This window comes from Puma concolor, chromosome C2 (assembly GCF_028749965.1).
Source record: "Puma concolor isolate L17-30 chromosome C2, mPumCon1.1.hap2, whole genome shotgun sequence".
Classification (NCBI taxonomy): domain Eukaryota; kingdom Metazoa; phylum Chordata; class Mammalia; order Carnivora; family Felidae; genus Puma; species Puma concolor.
In genome coordinates this window covers 118,769,856-118,788,306 of record NC_141675.1, presented here as the reverse complement: position 1 = coordinate 118,788,306, position 18,451 = coordinate 118,769,856, and the positions used below count along the sequence as shown (strand labels likewise).

General features: G+C 37.8%; 1 protein-coding gene across 1 annotated transcript in view; it reads left to right on the top strand.

Moving 5' to 3' along the window:
• The window catches only part of CSNK2A2IP (casein kinase 2 subunit alpha' interacting protein), a 538,834-nt gene that overhangs the window by 499,349 nt on the left and 21,034 nt on the right, over nucleotides 1-18,451 (top strand). The window lies entirely within an intron of this gene.

Here is an 18,451-nt window from a genome sequence, read left to right as displayed (position 1 = left end):
ACATGAACAAGAAAGGAGATCATGTTTTGGCGATAATTGATCTCCTAGATTCAAATGTGACAGAAGTCAGCCAATTTAAAAGCAATAGCTTAGGTATTACACAGAATAATTTTGTCTATCGAATGCTACAATGAATGTGAAACCCAATGCTTATTATTAGCATCACTAACGAGTTACTGAAAACTCAGCACTGTTTTCCCAGGGATATTTGCAATACAATGGGAATCCGAATGTTAAATTAACAGAAGGAACCTAGAGCTAGCAGGTTTCCCAGCTTGTACTGAATTTTATGGCAAGGACAATGTCTTCCTAAGGCCTTCAAACATAACAGATTTATATCGAACAAACATGTAGTTTGGCACCTATTATAGGAAAATACTACAGAATAGAGAGGTTGCAAACCCAAAAATCTACTGGGGTCATGCTGGTGTGCATATGAGTGAATTAGACCAGATTTTGAGGGTTTAGCTAAGAGATTGAGAGAGACAAGGTTTCCATGGTAGTTTTCAGTTCCTACCAGCAAATGTGCTAAAGTTTGCAAATTCAAAATATGCAACGTACTGTGAGGACTACAGTGGAGTAAGGGATATGTTTTCCAACTTCTTTCCTGAAATGTTTTCAAACATTAGTCTTTTTTTTTTTAAAGGGAACTAGAATAGGGATTTTTTTTTTTGTAAAATATTTCAATACTTAAATGCCTGCTCAATTTATTGAGCTATTGAAGATGAGGGTGCAAAACAAAACAAAACCAAAAAACCCCACAAACCTATCGTGTCTGGCACACAGGTTGTCTATTATGACCTCTGCAGTAAGGGATACAGACATGATTAACACTGTCAATTAGAAATTTGCAATTTGAAATGTATCTTTTAATATTTATCTGTCTTGTTTATTTTATTTTTTTTAACGTTTATTTATTTTTGAGACAGAGAGAGACAGAGCATGAATGGGGGAGGGTCAGAAAGAGGGAGACACAGAATCTGAAACAGGCTCCAGGCTCTGAGCTGTCAGCACAGAGCCCGACACGGGGCTCGAACTCAGAGACCGGGAGATCATGACCTGAGCTGAAGTTGGCCACTTAACCGACTGAGCCACCCAGGTGCCCCTTATCTGTCTTGTTTAATTATTAAAATAATCCACTACATATATCTCCAGTTTACAGAGAAAACAGAAGCCCAGAGAAGTTAAGTGAATCATTTGGTAATATAGTTGAAGATTGCAGAGTTTAAACTCCAGTTCAAATATTCTAACCCAAAATAACTTGAAATAGATTTTGAAATGCAATTTAAAGTAGTCCCTGATATAGCTTTATTATTTACATATTTATCCATTTATCTGATTATCCAGCAAATCTTTGCTGGGTAACTACTGTGTGTCAGGTCCTCTAAACACTAAGAAATGTTGAGGTTAAAAATAGTAATATAGGGGCGCCTGGGTGGCTCAATCTGTTAAGCGTCCAATTCTGGGTTTGGACTCAAGTCATGATCTTGCAGTTTCATGGGTTCAAGCCCCATGTCAGGCTCTGCGCTGGCAGCGCAAAGCTTGCTTGGGATTTTCTGTCTCTTTCTCTCTGTCCCTTCCCCACTCACACTGTCTCTGTCTTTCTCAAAATAAATAAATATACTTAAAAAGATAGTAATATAGAGGTGCCAGGTTGGCTCAGTCGGTTAAGCATCTGACTTTGGCTCAGGTCATTATCTCACGGTTCATGAGTTTAAGACCCCAGTCGGGCTCTTTACTGACAGCTTGGAGCAGGGAACCTGCTTTAGATTCTGTGTCTTCCTCTCCCTTTGCCCTTCCCCTGCTTGAACTCTGTCTCTCAAAAATAAATAAATGTTAAAAAAATTTTTTAAATAGTAATATAATGAGTAATAGAAAAAAGTGAAAAAGAGGAACATTTTTCAGAACCCCACTTTTTAATTAATATAAAAGCTCATGCAATCACATATAGGACTAGGCAGAAAAAACTCAGAACAAATGCACAGAATCTTGAATATTGAAATGAGGAATTCAGACTTAAATATGGGAAATGTCTCATGCACTCTAAATTATCGTATAGTTACTAGAAGTTTGAATCATTGGGAGTTTTTGAGCAAAAGAGTATGATAAAGGAGTCTCTTTTTTTTTTTTAATTTTTTTTTCAACGTTTATTTATTTTTGGGATAGAGAGAGACAGAGCATGAACGGGGGAGGGGCAGAGAGAGAGGGAGACACAGAATGGGAAACAGGCTCCAGGCTCTGAGCCATCAGCCCAGAGCCTGACGCGGGGCTCGAACTCACGGACCGCGAGATCGTGACCTGGCTCAAGTCAGATGCTTAACCGACTGCGCCACCCAGGCGCCCCGATAAAGGAGTCTCTTAATCTGTGATATGGGTTTATATGAACTGCCTTAACTTTATTAAAATGTTTATGTATGATGTGCCTGCATCACGTGAGCGTTTTCTGGAGATAAGGGTCAAAGATTTTCATATATTTTCCCATCCCCTCTTCCTCCATCACTCCCCTCCTTTTCTTGCTTTCTTCTTTTGTTCCTTCCTTTTTCCCATCCTTTATTTTTTTAATCCTTTTTCTTTTTTTTTTTTTAATTTTTTAACATTTATTCACCCTTGAAGAGACAGACAGATCACGAGCGGGGAGGGGCAGAGAGAGAGGAAGACACAATCGGAAGCAAGCTCCTGGCTTTGAGCTGTCAGCACAGAGCCCTGTGTAGGGCTCAAACCCACGAACTGTGGGATTGACCTGAGCCGAAGTTGGACGCTTAATCAACTGAGCCACCCAGGCACCCCTTTTTAATCCACTTTGTAAACCATATTCCTGCTTGATTTAGACAAGATCAGGAAGAAAATGGATATATAGCACATATGTAGAAAAAGTCAAATGAAATAATTTGAATAATATTTAGCCCTTTGAACTAATTTCTGTATAAAGTTGTCTATATTGTATATTGATCTCCAATAAGGCATTTTATCTTCGAGTATATTTTAGTCATCTTCTTCAGATGTTAGTTTATGTATAAATATTATTTTGGCCTTGATTTATTTTTTGATAAGTGAAATGTAACAGCACAGAATTTAAGCATGTTTAAATAGATAGTTTTAAATTATTGAAGAATCAATAAAGTTAAAGCACAAGATTTTAAACGCTGGCTGTGTCACCTAATCAATATGTGCCATTCACTAAGTCACTATACCTTCTTGTGAATTGTTCTCCTAAACTACATAAATGCCATTTCCTTTCTGTTTCTAAAATTTTATGAGTATGTAAGTCTAGAATGTTTAATATATTATTAACTATATTTTTCCCTCTTACATAAAGTATCTGAGCTTAAGCAAAATAGAGTCAAAGAGTACAATACTTATTTTACGTGATCATTTCAGATACAATCGAGAAGAAGTAAGAGAATGAGGATACTCTATCTATACCACAGACGCTCCCAAATTATGTATGACTTTCTTTTTTTTTTTTTTTTTTTTTTTTAAATTTTTTTTTTTTTTCAACGTTTATTTATTTTTGGGACAGAGAGAGACAGAGCATGAATGGGGGAGGGGCAGAGAGAGAGGGAGACACAGAATCGGAAACAGGCTCCAGGCTCTGAGCCATCAGCCCAGAGCCTGACGCGGGGCTCGAACTCACGGACCACAAGATCGTGACCTGGCTGAAGTCGGACGCTTAACCGACTGCGCCACCCAGGCGCCCCTATGTATGACTTTCTAAGTGGTTGCACCTACAGTGAATTGTCATATTTTTTCTCTATTAATGCCTATGCGTTCATTGGCCAGCATCTTCCGTTTTACTTATGAAATTTCTATGGCTTTTCTCTCCGTCATGTGTAATTATTAAGCTCTCTGAATGTTGACTGTGGATTCCTGTTGTTTATCTTTCATAACATTCTTCCTGGGGGAAAAAAAGACATATCTAAGGGTAAGCATTAAGAATCACTAACTTGAGAATATGAATGTTACAAAATAAAACAACAAAAAATATAAAAGATTAAAAGAAAAAGCAAAATGAAGGTTTCACCTGTATAAAGATACAAAATGACCAAAAAAAGGGCAGATTAACATTTTACTAAGATACAGAATTTTAAAAATGTGTTATTGATGTCTTTCCCTCTTTTTCTGAATAGTGAATAATGTTTAAATATGACTTTTTTACTATTAAAGTAAATGTTTTAAAGGATAAAAACATGTAAAATGAACCATGTTTGCTTACCTGTATATTTCATTAATTTTTTCGGTTTCAGTTCTAAAACTGGACTGTGTGCTTGCCTGTAAATGGATGAAATTAATAGGCATCCTGTACATTGTTGCTGTTAGCTTCCAATTTAATTATGTTAGTGTAGCAAAGAGTTTTATAGATTTACCGTGTATTGTTATAAATGTCATTTGACCGTGATGTTGGACATTAAAATGTCAGTTATTTGCTTTTAGGTTAATAAAATGTTTTTATAGGAACCAGAATGGTGATATGAAGTGCAATGTATAAAACCATTTTGATATGCATATCATGTAATTACAGAACTACTCCATGAGCAATCTATTTAACTCCTTTCTCTTGAAAAGTTCTACTACAGCATCATTATCGAGAGGAAGATAGCCTAACCATGTATTTTATTTTAAATCAGACAAGTTCAGCATCTTTGAGGAATACTGAGTCAGTTCCTTCATTCTTACTTTCCCAATGAGATACAATCACTTGTCTGATGGGACAGCTATTAGAGCAGATAGCGAAGTGCCTTGGGGATCTTTTGAGGCTGATAAAATATAAAGTGGCATCAGATAGTGACTGAACATCATTATATAAAATTGGAATCCTACACCCCAGAGACCTCTCACTTGATCAGGTACATATTTATGCCACCTTGCAATACCTACTTTCTAGATAGGACAGAAAGGCTTAGTCTTCCAGATAATTACAGATTACCAGATTCCTTGAGTTTTTGATGAACGCATGAGTCTGAGTATTAACATTCATCTGCAAACATGAGAATGTCAAAGGCTACTGGATTCTAGGGGAAGCAGTGCTCATCATTTATAAACGAAATCCAGATCTCCTTACTTCGGTTACTTAATTAAATGCCAGTTGTTGTGGCTTAATCCATAGTCACAGGAAAATAGAAAATATACTGAGGAGGATAAGGTGGAGCAGGAAAAACAGTCAACCGCTGTGGAAAAAGGAATACAAAAAAAAGTAACAACCAATATTTACTATATGTAATAATTAATTTTATGGACACTTGTCATCTGACTCCATTTTTTAAAATATTTGATGGCCGACAAGTTTTAAGCCTTACTCCTTCCTCGAGATCTGCTGCTCTGCATCCAGAAAAACTGATGAACCCATAAAAACCCTGAAACCAGTACCCTCTGTTTGATCTCTCAGGCAATTTTGGATCAGCTTGGGGGCCTGCCCTGTCTTCCCTACAAAGCCTTGTTATGGAAGTAATGAATTTGTTCATACATTCTTGGTGTGTATGTAGCAACCACAGTCTGAATATCTAAACTACACTATGAGGAAGTTGCAGTCTAATTCGACACTGTGGCTACAACGGAGACAAAACTTGTAAGGAAAATGCACATGACCAGAGGTAGGTAGACATTTTTAATAATTTAAGATTATGGATGATGTCTAAATGGTAAGATCATAGACTATTAGCCCTTAAAGTCAAAGTAGTCATTTTCATTTCCCTTTGAAATTGTCTGTAATATTCTTGCTCAGTAGATATCCTGATAAATATTAATGCTATGTCACAATAACATGCAGTTAGAATTTAGCAAAATGGCATATTTTCTTGTGCTCTAAAACTTCTAACCTGAGGGAAGAAAAAATGGGCATTCCTCTTATATGTTAGTTTCCTAAGATTTCTGTAGCAAGTTGCCACAGATTTGGTGGCTTAAAACAACAGAATTTTTTTCCTTACACTTCTGTAAGATAGCTATCTTAAATAAAAATGTCAGCAGGGCTGCAGATCTCTCCCTGGAGGCTCTGGGGAAGACTTTGTCCCTTACCTCTTCCAGTTTCTTGTGGATGTCAACATCCCTTGGTTTACGCATGCACGTCTTTCTACTCTGTTTCCTATCACCTTCTCCTCTGTGTGTCTGTGCCCTCATCTATGTGTTTATCTCATTTCCTACTGCCTACTCCTTCTAAGGACACTTGTAATTATTCTTACTGCCGACAAGGATAATCCAAGATAATCTCAAAATCATTAATTTAATCACATATTTTGCTATACAAGGTAGTATTTACTCTTCTCCTTATAAGGTAATATTCAAAGGTTGTGGGGATTAGGACATGGATATATCTTTTCTGGGAGGAGTGACCATTCAGCCCACTACATCTTGGTTAATAGGCTCAAAAGCCTGAGGATAGTTTCTGTAGCCCCAATTCCTTGTTAGTGAGACAGAAAGCACTTGAGCCCCCATACCTTGTCGGGTTTATGGAAAAAAATTAGTAAATGTGAAGAGAGATGTGTCAGTTAACACAAGTCTGTCTTCAAAACGGATTTCACCTGTCTATTCCCTTTCACACATCCTTGGATTATTACAATGAACCACCTGACATTGCTTATATAAGCCATGCATTTCTGCTGTCTCATTCTTTTAAAACTGTTCATTTAGCTCATGGTGCACTTCTTTCCATCATTTCATGTTCACTTCCAATTAACTTTCGTGATCTGTTAAAATGCCAGTTGTTCAATCATATCTAACTAGACTGTAAATTAATTTAGGAAATAAATTGTATTGGACACTTCCCCTGGCACCAATATTCCTTTTACATACTGTCATGTAAATGTTTTTTAACTTTGTTTATTTTTTTTGAGAGAGAGCGGGGGGGGGAAGGGTTGGGTGGAGGAAATATTGAGGGGGGGGAGAGAGAGAGAGAGAGAGAGAGAGAGAGAGAGAGAGAATCCCAAGCAGGCTCTGTGCTGGTAGTGCAGAGCCTCAAAATCAGGAACTGTGAGATCATGACATGAGGTGAAGTCAAGTCAGATGCTTAAGCTGACTGAGCCACCCAACAGGTGCCCCTGTTATGTAAATCAAAGAATGACTTGCAAGTGTCAGTTTCCTCTTGAAAATACATTTCCATTCTTCAGCCCTTTATCCAAACCACTCCCTATCTTTGACTTTGACTCATAATTACTAGATTCTATGTTAGACTGATTCCTCCTCATTCTTGGTTTTGGGGGTGATTCCTTGTATCATGTTTATGGTGGACTTTCTGACCTGTCAATTTCCAGTGCTGTGTCTAAGTCTGTAAGAGCCCTAAGCATTTCTCTGCGGGACACTGTTCTGAGGCTTTCATTCTGAGGACTATAAAGGGTTCTGAATTAGAAAAGAATTAAATTCTTAATGTTGTCTTCATGCTTTCTGCATATTCTTGTAAGCATTTAGATAAATGAGACGGAATGGGTATGTTCTCTAGTGAAATCAGTTTAATATACCATGTTCATATATCTTTGTAGTTAGTTATATTTGTAGTTATATATATATATATATATATATATATATATATATATATATTTGTAGTTAGTCAATTAGTTATATTCTATTTGATTGCCATGTAAGGTAACTAAGCAACATTTTTTAACAGAAACACACAAAAACCATATTTCTACCTGTTGCAATTGGCTGGATGTGCTGAGGCTAGAAGAGGCTGTGTACCAATCTTCACCTATGCAGAGGATAGTCTTTATTTGACTGTTACTGTATGGCATGCTCCTTAACATGCTAGCTATGCAGTGACCCTCTTGGTGTGCAAGAGACAGGGAAACATCCCACTTGCCATCACTGGTCTTGGAGTCAAATAATCTGGGACCAATTTTCTTCTGTGCTGCTGACTTATCTTGTGACTTGGGAAAGTCATTGCTATCTCTTGTCCACAGTTTCTACAGGTGGTTGGGTTCAAGAATAGAACCAACACTCTTCATCACTATTGCATTGTTTGCATGTGACATATAATTGGATTTTATTTCATTCATCCTAAAAGCATGAACTGATTATATGATGTACCAAGCACTGTGCTCCACTGTGCTGGATGGAATAACCTGAAAAAAGAAAAAGAAAAAGAAAAAAAAAAAAAGAACATGATTGGTACCTTCAAGGAACTCTGCGCTCAGTGGAGAACACAGATGGCAACTAATTATTAATAACACAGAGATTATGATAGGAATTATTATATAAATGAAAATATTTACTGTTAGTACATAGAAGGACATAGTAGATGACATAGAGAGACATAGGGGAAGTAGGCAGCAGCTTTAGGATTGGAAAATCCTTGGAGGGAGTTTGGCATATGAGCTGAAATTTGAAAGGCACAAGTCACTATCCAGATGAAGAAAGCAGAGGATGAAATCCCAGGCAAAGAGAAAAGAACATGCTAAATCGTAAGAGGACAGGACACATGCAGAAAAGTAGTACATTCATTCTTTGTTTTCCAACAGATATTTATTGACTACTTCTGTAGTCTAAATGTTTGCGTTCATATCTGAAATCCTAACTCCCAAAGGTGATCATAATAGGTGGCGAGGGAGGTGATTAAGTCATGTGAGTGGCACCCTCATGAATGAAATTAGCGCTCTTATAAAAAGAAGCCCACAAAGCTTCCTAGCTCCTTTTGCTGCGTGAGCATACAACTAGAAGCTTTCGACCTGGTAGAGGGCCCTCATCCCACCATGATGGCTTCCTGATCTTGGACTTCCAGCCTCGAGAACAATGAGAAGTGAATGTCTATGGTGTGTAAGCCACCCAGTCTGTAGTGTTCTGTTACTGCAGTTCACATGAACCAAGGCAATCACTTCTACTTCAAAATGGTCTCTGCCACCACAGAAGGTGCAGGTCAGTGCACAGGAAATGCAGATGGAGTTTCCAGCGAATACAGTCGGGGATCGTTGTGAAGACTGGAGCCTGGGAGGAGATGAAGCTGAAGTGGTGGCAGAGGAGAGAGTGTACGAGCCTCCTCTGCTGTGCTGGGGGATTTAAATTCCACCCACTGGACAATAATGACAGGCGATAATTGCTTTTAAGTGGAGGAACAATCTAATAAAATATCTTTAGAAGACCACTCTGTAGCCATGACAAAAAGGGATTGAAAGGAGATCTGGGAGGAGGAGAAACATGCTAGGAGACAACCACAAGACTTCAAGAAGAAAATTGTGTATGTTAAGGTAAAATACTGAGAACAAAATTATCTTAAGGAAGAAGAATCTAAAGGAGTTTTTTATGTACTGTCTGTAAGATGTGAGGGGAGATTCTGACATGGGTAGCAGGCTTCCTTCACGCGATTGTCTCTTCGATACCTCCTTGGTGAGTTAATGCAATACCGTAAAGATGATACTCCAATAAACAAAAGAGACAAAACTTTCAGCCTTATGGCACTTACATCAGGTTTAGCGGAAGGTAAGTGTACACAAGATAGGTAAATAAATTATGTAATGAGAAGATTATTATAGAATTGAGAGCAGGGCAAGAGGGCTGCTAGTGGCAAAGGGAGTCAGAACAGTGTGGTCAGATGGGTCTTACTGTGAGGGTGACAGTTGAGCAAAGACTTGAGGCAGATGAGGAAGGGAGCCAAAAGCATTCCCAAAGGGATATCAGGCAGAAAGAGGAAATTAGGCAAATAATCGAGGCACGGCACATGTCTGACATGTTCAAGTAGCAGCTGTAGGGCAGTGTCGACAGGAATGGGGGACAGAGGAGCAGAGCAGGATGACGTAAGGTAGAGTGGCAGGTGGAAACTGTATGAAGTAGGACCTTCAAGGCCATGGTGAAAAGTTTAGATTGTTTTCAGATAGGGAGGATTTGTGCCAAAGAGTAACCTAACTGTACTTAAATTTTAAAAGGAACGTGATGTCGATTCTGTCATAAATAAACTAAGAAAAGCAAACATACCAAGAACAAGCCCAATGAACATCCTACTGTGCTGTTTCATGGAGGCAAAAGAACATTTCCAGGCACAAAGTGATTGTGGCTTGGATATGTGGATCGTAGTGAAGGTGGTGAGATTTGCGAATATTCTGACAGATCCTACCCGAGGACGGGACGCACGTTAGCAGAAAATTACAAGGACTGAAGAAGCAAATTGTGTATGTTAAGATAAGGTGCTAAAAATAAAGGTGTTTGAAAATTGTATTCGAGGGGAACCCGGGTGGCTCAGTCGCTTAAGCGTCCGACTCGATTTCGGCTCGAATCACGATGTCACGCTTCCTAAGTTGGAGCTCTGCCTCCGACTCTGCACTGACAGGGCGGAGCCTGCTTGGGAATCTCTGTCTTTCTCTCTCTGCTCTCTCTGTCTCTCAAAATAAATAAACTTTAAAAATGCATTAAAAAATGCAATAATAGTGTACCGGATGTTGAGCCAACAAGGTTTGCAGTTAGAGAGGAAGTCCGGTAAGTTTTGTACACTGATGGGAAGATGCCGTGGAAAACTCAATTTGAAGGTATAGGACAAAGGGAGGGGACCTGAAAAAAACGGTCCTCCAGTAGGTAAGAGAGTCTAGTGCACAGGAATAGAGCTTTGTATCCGATGCAGGCAGAAAATTGTCATCTTGAGAAATGGATTAGAAGGCAGGAAAACGGATACTGATGATGGTAGGTGGACAGGTGACATGGTGTGACCTTGAGGAAGTTCTCTTTTGACCCTGCCACCTCCCTCCGTGACATAAGAGCAGTTATTACATGAGGATGAGGGTGGGGCATAATGTTTCGTGTCTTGAGACACAAAGAGAAAAGGAGTAAAAACAAATAGTATTTTAGATAAACAGAAGAGTTCACCGGTTAAGGAAACGCAGTTTTACCGCCAGGCAGCATCATAAGTCCACTTGAATTTTCTGGGGATAAACTCAAAGTTAAGCCGATCTGAATGGATGTTTGTATTCTCTACACCCAGAAAAAAACACGAAGTACATAAAGAGACATAGTTCAGCGGGACTGAGAGTACAAACAACTGTGAATATTGGAAGCAGTAGAAAAGGGGATGAGGTGGGGCGCCTGGGTGGCTCAGTCGGCTAAGCGCCCGATTTCAGCTCAGGTCACGATCTCGGTCTGTGAGTTCGAGCCCCGAGTGGGGCTCTGGGCTGCTGGCTCAGAGCCTGGAGCCTGCTTCCGATTCTGTGTCTCCCTCTCTCTCTGCCCCTCCCCTGTTCATGCTCTGTCTCTCTCTGTCCCAAAAATAAATAAACGTTGAAAAAATAAAATAAAAAAAGAAAAGGGGATGAGGGAAGTGCTCGATAGAGGCAAGTGTTAACGATCTCCCATGGAATTTAAGCTGGGTTTGAGTGCGGAAGAAGGGGTATCTTGAAAGGGAAAGATACAGTGACAATGTTGTGACATCAGTGAATTTTAGTCTCACTGCATTTGAAGGAATGGTGAGGTTTGGATCTCAAAGGGAGTAAGCTGTGAACATTGGAGGGGATGGTTACAGAGTTGGATACATGACACTGTGATCCTGGATGGGCACACGATACAGACGGGAAAGGTTTAATTTTCAGGGTGAGCATCTGTCTCCCATGATGTAGCAATCATGGATGCACGAGTTAACAGAAGCACAACATGGAGCGAGCACATGTAGAGGAGTGCCTTGGAGAGTTGCCTGGAAACACAACAGGATTTGCATGAGCAATAAATAAACATTTATTGTTTTACTAGCATGAACTTTAGGGATCATCTGTTACTGCACCCAACCTTCTCAATCCTGAGAGATCTATTCCAATTAGCAGTTACTGTCAGTGACAAGAAAATGACCAGTGTGACTGTAAGAGATGAGATACGTTGAAAGACAGTATTATTGGAATAATAAAATTCAAGGAGTTGAAAAGCATAATAGATCACAAAGATGATTGATCCGTTTATTGGAATCATCAATAATTAAGAACAGTGAAAGCTTGAGGAGAGGATATAATCAAGAGATGATGCGGAGAAAAGGGGAGTTGGTAGATGACTGCAGAGACGTGAGGCTGTGAGAGATACCGTGTAATGAGATGACATTCAAGGTACGATTTTAAGGAACAGAGAAGCGGAGTCAATTTGACTCCAATCCCAGAGTTGTGAGAGCTGTGGTACAAAACAACACAACCGTCTTTGTAACAAAGGCAGGAAAATCATTGTCCACATTTCAGTTAGAGAGTGGAGGTAAAGGGAACTTTCAGAGAAGATATTGAGTGATAGAAGGGTTTTTGCTGATGAGGGACTAAGAGTCCCAGAGGATACAGTAGAAGATTTTCAGGAGATAGGAATAATAGAACAGAATAATAGAACAGAATAATAATGTCTAATTATACGGAGGTGTAATATGGAGGTAAGGGGTTATTTGGGAATCTAGAATCTCATTTAGTAATTGGTACAAATGGGGATAAAAGGCACAAAAAACATAAGTTCTGATGAATTTAAGGTATATAATGAATATTAAAGGGTTGAACGGGGGATTACACGTATAGGAATCTTTTTAATTGCTGCAAACAGTAGTTGGGCAGCTGAGAAGGGACAGTCTAAATCATGTGGGGTCCCGTTTTGATCTCTGCTGATGGCCAGTGGTGAAGCACGGTCCTAAACCTAATTAATTCCTGCTATTCTCTCTAGACTCTGTTGACATCTGAGAAGCTAGATCTACTTCCAGAATATTCAGACTCCTTGTGTTTTTTGATGGAGTAGAGAATTGCTACAATATCTTGTAGCAGGTCTAATACTCTTCATTTTAGAGACAAGAAAACATTTACACCTTGAGAAAATTATACAGCTAAACAGAGAATTCAGGATTTGGTTCAAAATCTTACCTCTTTCGTAACACTTCACTATCTCACAAATCCATGACAAAATCAGTCCTAGCATGACTTCTGGGGGAATATTTATTTCTTACTTAAATACAACAGGGTATGGATATTTATGTCATAGCCATTATAGAAACTATCAATATGGTAAATATCTCTGCTCTGTTGTGTACAAATAATATGTCCTTTTGTGGTCATATGCTATAAGGGACGGCTGTAGAGATGATTTACATAAGATGTCCTACCTAAAACTTGTGGGTTGACATTAAAGGTTTGCATAATAAATAAATTGAAAATGCCAATAATGATTTTCAGTGAACATAAGAATATAAAGAACTAAATACATTCAGCAGTGGGCCAGATTTCCCCTGGGTGTTATTAACCCATAGATCAGCAGCTAAGATAGATACAGAGCAGGCACAAGGCAGCAAATCAGTGTCACTCCAAGCACTGAAATGAACTCTAAAGGAAAAGCAAGGCAGTAAATTGTGACATTCTCTCCTGGGTATTCAGTATTTATGCAACTACATGTTCTGTAACTATATCACGTTCATATAAGGAACAGCCCTATGCTTGCGAAATCATGTATGGTGAATTGGTATTTAGGAGTGCCATGAAATACTTTTCCAATCAACACTGTCCTCATTCTTCACAGTTAAAATATTATCTAAGCTTATAAATGAAGAGATATTTACTGGAGTTTATTATTGAGACAAATCACAGGAGCAATTTTTTTTTTTTTTTTAGATAATGTTCAGATGCTATATAGACTCAGGAAAACAACAGTTAATAATAACTTTTTTTTCTCACTCCACACATCGCTGAGACAATCTTACCAATACCAGCATTATCCCCCAAGGTTCATTACCACTTGAGTAGGTCAAGTTAAATTTACTGGAAATATATTAACTACATCATTCAATTGATATGAAAATCCATAGCAAGACATTTGATTAAAAAAAAAAAAAGTGTCTTACACTTCCCGTATCTGTATAAGTCTTTTGCTTGAAACCCTTGAAGGGGCATTAATCTTAGAAACTTTCAAATTATTTTTAGTTTCTGAATTTTCAGTTTTTGCAATCAATTAACAAATTGGAGGAGAAAGGTGGTAATAGACAGAGGTTCCTTGCTAACACATGAGTTAACACATGTGTTATATTATGCAGACAACACATATTTAGAAGTCATTTGAAATTTAAGTGTCCACTCATGACACGAAAATTATCTGTGGACACCTATGTTTCACATACCTGCAGACAATGAACTTTACAACTTCACCTGACTGAGGTTTATGTGTTGTCAGCTGCCACCTGATCTCATGGCCTAAGATAATAGTAATGGCTCCCAATCTGTAAAGCCCTTTGTAGACATAAGGGCTTACAGAAGAAAGAAAAGAGTGAAATGCATGGAAATAAGAAAAACGCTCGTGAGAAAGAGGACATTTTTGCATCTTTCAACTTGACACATATTTTCCTTTTTGCCATCTGCTTTACTATTTTGTACGATAGCCACACACTGCCTCACTTGAGGAGGAAAGGCTATGATCCCTTCTTGTTCCTTGGGGAGGGCAAGCATTAGACCATGGTTCATGGACCAACTAGTTCAGAATAAGCAAGGATATTTGTCAATGTAGGATGGCCATACAATGCATTTCCAAACCAGGGCCCTTCTGAGAGAGGAATAGGAGGCTTTGACACCAAGAGAGCAGGCTTAAGCCAGGAATACTTACCTTATTGTCACCTTAGTAAAAATGTAGATTTCTGGTTGCGAGTCCAGATTTAGTGGAATTAGAATCACGACAATGCTTTGCTTAAATATGTGGAAAGAATTTGATGATTTTCAGGAACTTTTGGAATAGGGGAGAAGTCTGGAAAAAAGAAGAAATTATTTGAAAGGAAATTTCAAAATTATAACAAGAATCCAGGGGCTATAAAGGAGACCCCAGATGGTGGAAAATGCCTAACATTTTTTGTTCAGTCGTGTCTAATCTCACAATTATTGAATACCATACTGACTTTAGTGTATATTCCTCTTCACTGTATCTAAGTATTAGTTTAAAAGGCTTATCCCAACAATAGTTCTTTAGGAATTAGTGATAAACTTTAAAGAAGTGGTATTTTAAGAAGAAATGGGATTGGGTCCAAAATGAGGAAAAGTGGAACAGGAAAAAAAAAAAAAGTTTTATGAGAAAAGATGCAGAGTGGAAAGTAAGAATGCAAAAGAAACAGGTCATTGGAACAACCTGTGCTCAAAAGAAACAGAAGCTTTCTCAGTATCATCAATACTAGGGAGCAGATTGAGTTCCTCATAGTGCATGTAGTGGGGGACATTATGTTAAAGACACATTCAAGTCCTGAGGACCTTCAAAAACAGTCACTTGAGTCCCATTGATAATGTGATAATCATAGTCATGCAAAAGCTTTACTGTGTATTTAGGAAAATTTCATCATGGTAGATGTTGAATTTCTCCTTGACATATAGAAACAAGTTAAGAACATTGATGTATATTTCCTAAATGAGACTCTAGAAGGCTATGCCTATTGGGTTTTCAGTGCACCAGCAAGCATGTGAATTCTGTAAATTACAAGTTCTACTCCTTTTGGTTGGTTTAAAGAGGTCAGTTAAGAGGAGTGAGTTTAGGAAAGGAAATCCATAAATGGTGAGAGAGATTATTGGAGTAACAGAACTAGTTAGTTAGTCCCTATAGAAATATGGGGGTGTGGAAATAATTCACTGGAGGAATGTAGGCAGGACTGAGAATAGAAATGAAAGAACTCTCAGGCAGAGATTGCTAGAAGCATCCCTATAAAATTAAAATAAATTATAGTGCATCAAAATTAATTGAATATGGGTTAAAGACACAGAAGCAAAAAAAAAAAAAAAAAGGCTTTTTGACATTTAGATGAACATTCCCATAACTTATTTGGCTTTAGGCAAAATATCTAATCTCTGTGCTTCCTTACCAGCAATAGTCCCTGCCTTGTTCTTCTTGTTAGTTATATACATATTTGTATCTATATCATTTATACATATATATTTGTAATATAGTGTCAGGCTAAATAAATACTGATGGTGAATGGTATGGTTGCTTTGGTTGTTGTTATTATTATAAAATAATGCTTTCTCTTGAACATGATAGGAAGTCAGAAGGGTGAATAATAGTAATTAACTTTTGTCAAGCCCTAACTATGTGCCAAACCCTATCTTACCAGTCTATCACTATTACCTCTGTAATGTGTATTCATTGCACCTGTGACCCCAACTGGTCATTTGGAAATAAGTAAATGCCTTTACTCATAAAGGAGCTTGGGTAAATAGGACAGATGGAAATACATGTATCTGAATTCCCTGAAAGACATCTGTAAGAGACGGGGCTTCTGATAATGAACCAGCAGCATTTCCTGAAAGAAGGTAGTGTACTGTGCCTGGTAGGCTAAATTGCTCCGTGGAGAGCAAGGTATTTGCAGTAAGTAAACCCAAAATGTATATCTCTCCTCATTCCTCATTCCTCTTTCTCATTATGTTTGTTTGTTTGATTTTTGCTTCTCTCTCTTTCTCCTTTCAGATGCACGTGCACACACACACACACACACACACACGCACACGTGTGCACAGATATACCTACAGCAAAGGTTTTTGCCACGTAGGAAACCTGGAATTAATCCCAAGGCTGCACTCTGAAGCTGTATGAGTATAGGCAATCTGTAGGCAACTCTTGTCATTCAGAAGGGTCATTTACAGTTCTAAAATGCAATAATGTTAAGCAGTAGCTGTTCTGCATTACTCCTATGAGCCAAAGTTTACTATTAAAAGGTGATTGTAATAATAAAATCCTACACTGCCTTAAATCATCACTTGCCATATGCCATTGGAAATAGTATGCAAAATAGGATGCTTATAAATAATATTACTTCTAAAATGACTCACTGGGTCAATGTTTTTAGATCACAAAAAAGGCTGGCATGAAACTATTTTAACTGTGGTCCAAATATAAATGACTTATGACAACAGCTCCTAGTGGCAAAGGATACTGCCAGTGCAACCCGTGATAATTACTTTTGTACCCATGAATGTATATAACTTCGTATTTACCTGACTTGAATACAAAAAGGCCTTTCCTATTCTTCAGGTAGGAAACAAGATACATGTAAGACACAAATCTAGTGGTTCAAACTATCAGGTTTTATTGACCGCAGATATTATCCAATTTTCTTTCCATAATTCCAACTTGGGTTTTCCTTTAGAATTTTCAATGACATCGTATTATTAGAGTGTGGCTTTAAGTTTCTTATCTTACAGTGTGAGGCAATGAAAGGCTTTAGTATAACAGATTAAGCAGGCCATGCCTTGTAAAAGCAAATTGCTAACCTTTCATGTATACTTCTGCACTCTGTGTGCTACAATACTCCCTCCCTAGATATTTAAAAAACAATGAATCAAATAGGGCTGTGCATTGCAAAAGAAAAGATCAATGGTTTTGTAACAGGTTCCCATAGACAGCCAAAGAACCTCACTCAATGAATTTCTATTTGAAGCTCTTCAATATCAATGAGAATTGTATCCAAAGGGGAAAATATATCAAGCAACAAAAACTTTAAACCATACTGACATCTAGGAGTCTCCTTTATACCATTCATAGAATTAGTATGTCATGATATCATCACAAAGAAGATGTAAGTGTTTAAGAACTTATTGTCAAAATAAATAATGCTAATATCTTTCTTAGATATTACATAGAGTACCACACCACCATCCCAGAAAAGAAACTTTCTAAAACCTATGATTAGAAATTTTCAAACATTTTTGATGTAGCAAATAATATGTTACCTATTATAGTTTTTTTTAAGTGTTTATTTATTTATTTTGAAAGAGAAAGAGAGAGAGAGAGAGAGAGAGAGAGAATCCCAAGTAGGCTCTGCTCTGTCACCATGTGACCCCATGCAAGGCTCAATGTGGGGCTCGAACTCATGAACTGTGAGATCATGCCCTAAACTAAAGTCAGACGCCACCCAGATGCCTCAGTTATAATTTTTAATGGGAACTTAAAAATCTTTTTGAATTCAACATTCCGGATTGCTTCATTTTATCTGGATATATTGAAAATGCTCATGTCATTATACCACATTCTTCTGAGGATGAATAATCTTAAATTCTCTAATTCTTCATTGTAGAAGTGAAAACTTCTGTAAGCCTGTTGGATCTAGGGCCTTAAATATTAAATATTTTACTTTCATATTTCAGATGTTAATGATTGCTTTCATAGAATGAATATAATGTTTTTATTAACAGCTTGAAATTATGTGATTGTTTCAAAGGCTATTACATCATATCACAATTTTTATACCTCTATAAAATCTTTTAATAGTCAATTCAACCACCATTATGATGAAACATACTGTATTTGCTACATTAAATCAACCTCTAAAAGACTTAGGGGGTCATTTTCCCTTCTTGAACGCTTCTACCTAGTATTTATTACTATTACCAGTGCATATGAAAGAAGGTTTCAATCCCTCAGGGTTTAATTCCATGAGAGAAAAAGGGAACACTTGCCCGTGTAGACATTACCACCGAGTTATATTTCTTAAGTAGGTGCAGAGAATAAACTAGAAAGTAACTGCAGGCAGATCTGGGAAAATCTGGCCAGGATTTGTCCAGGAACACACAGGAATACCTCAAACTGTGCA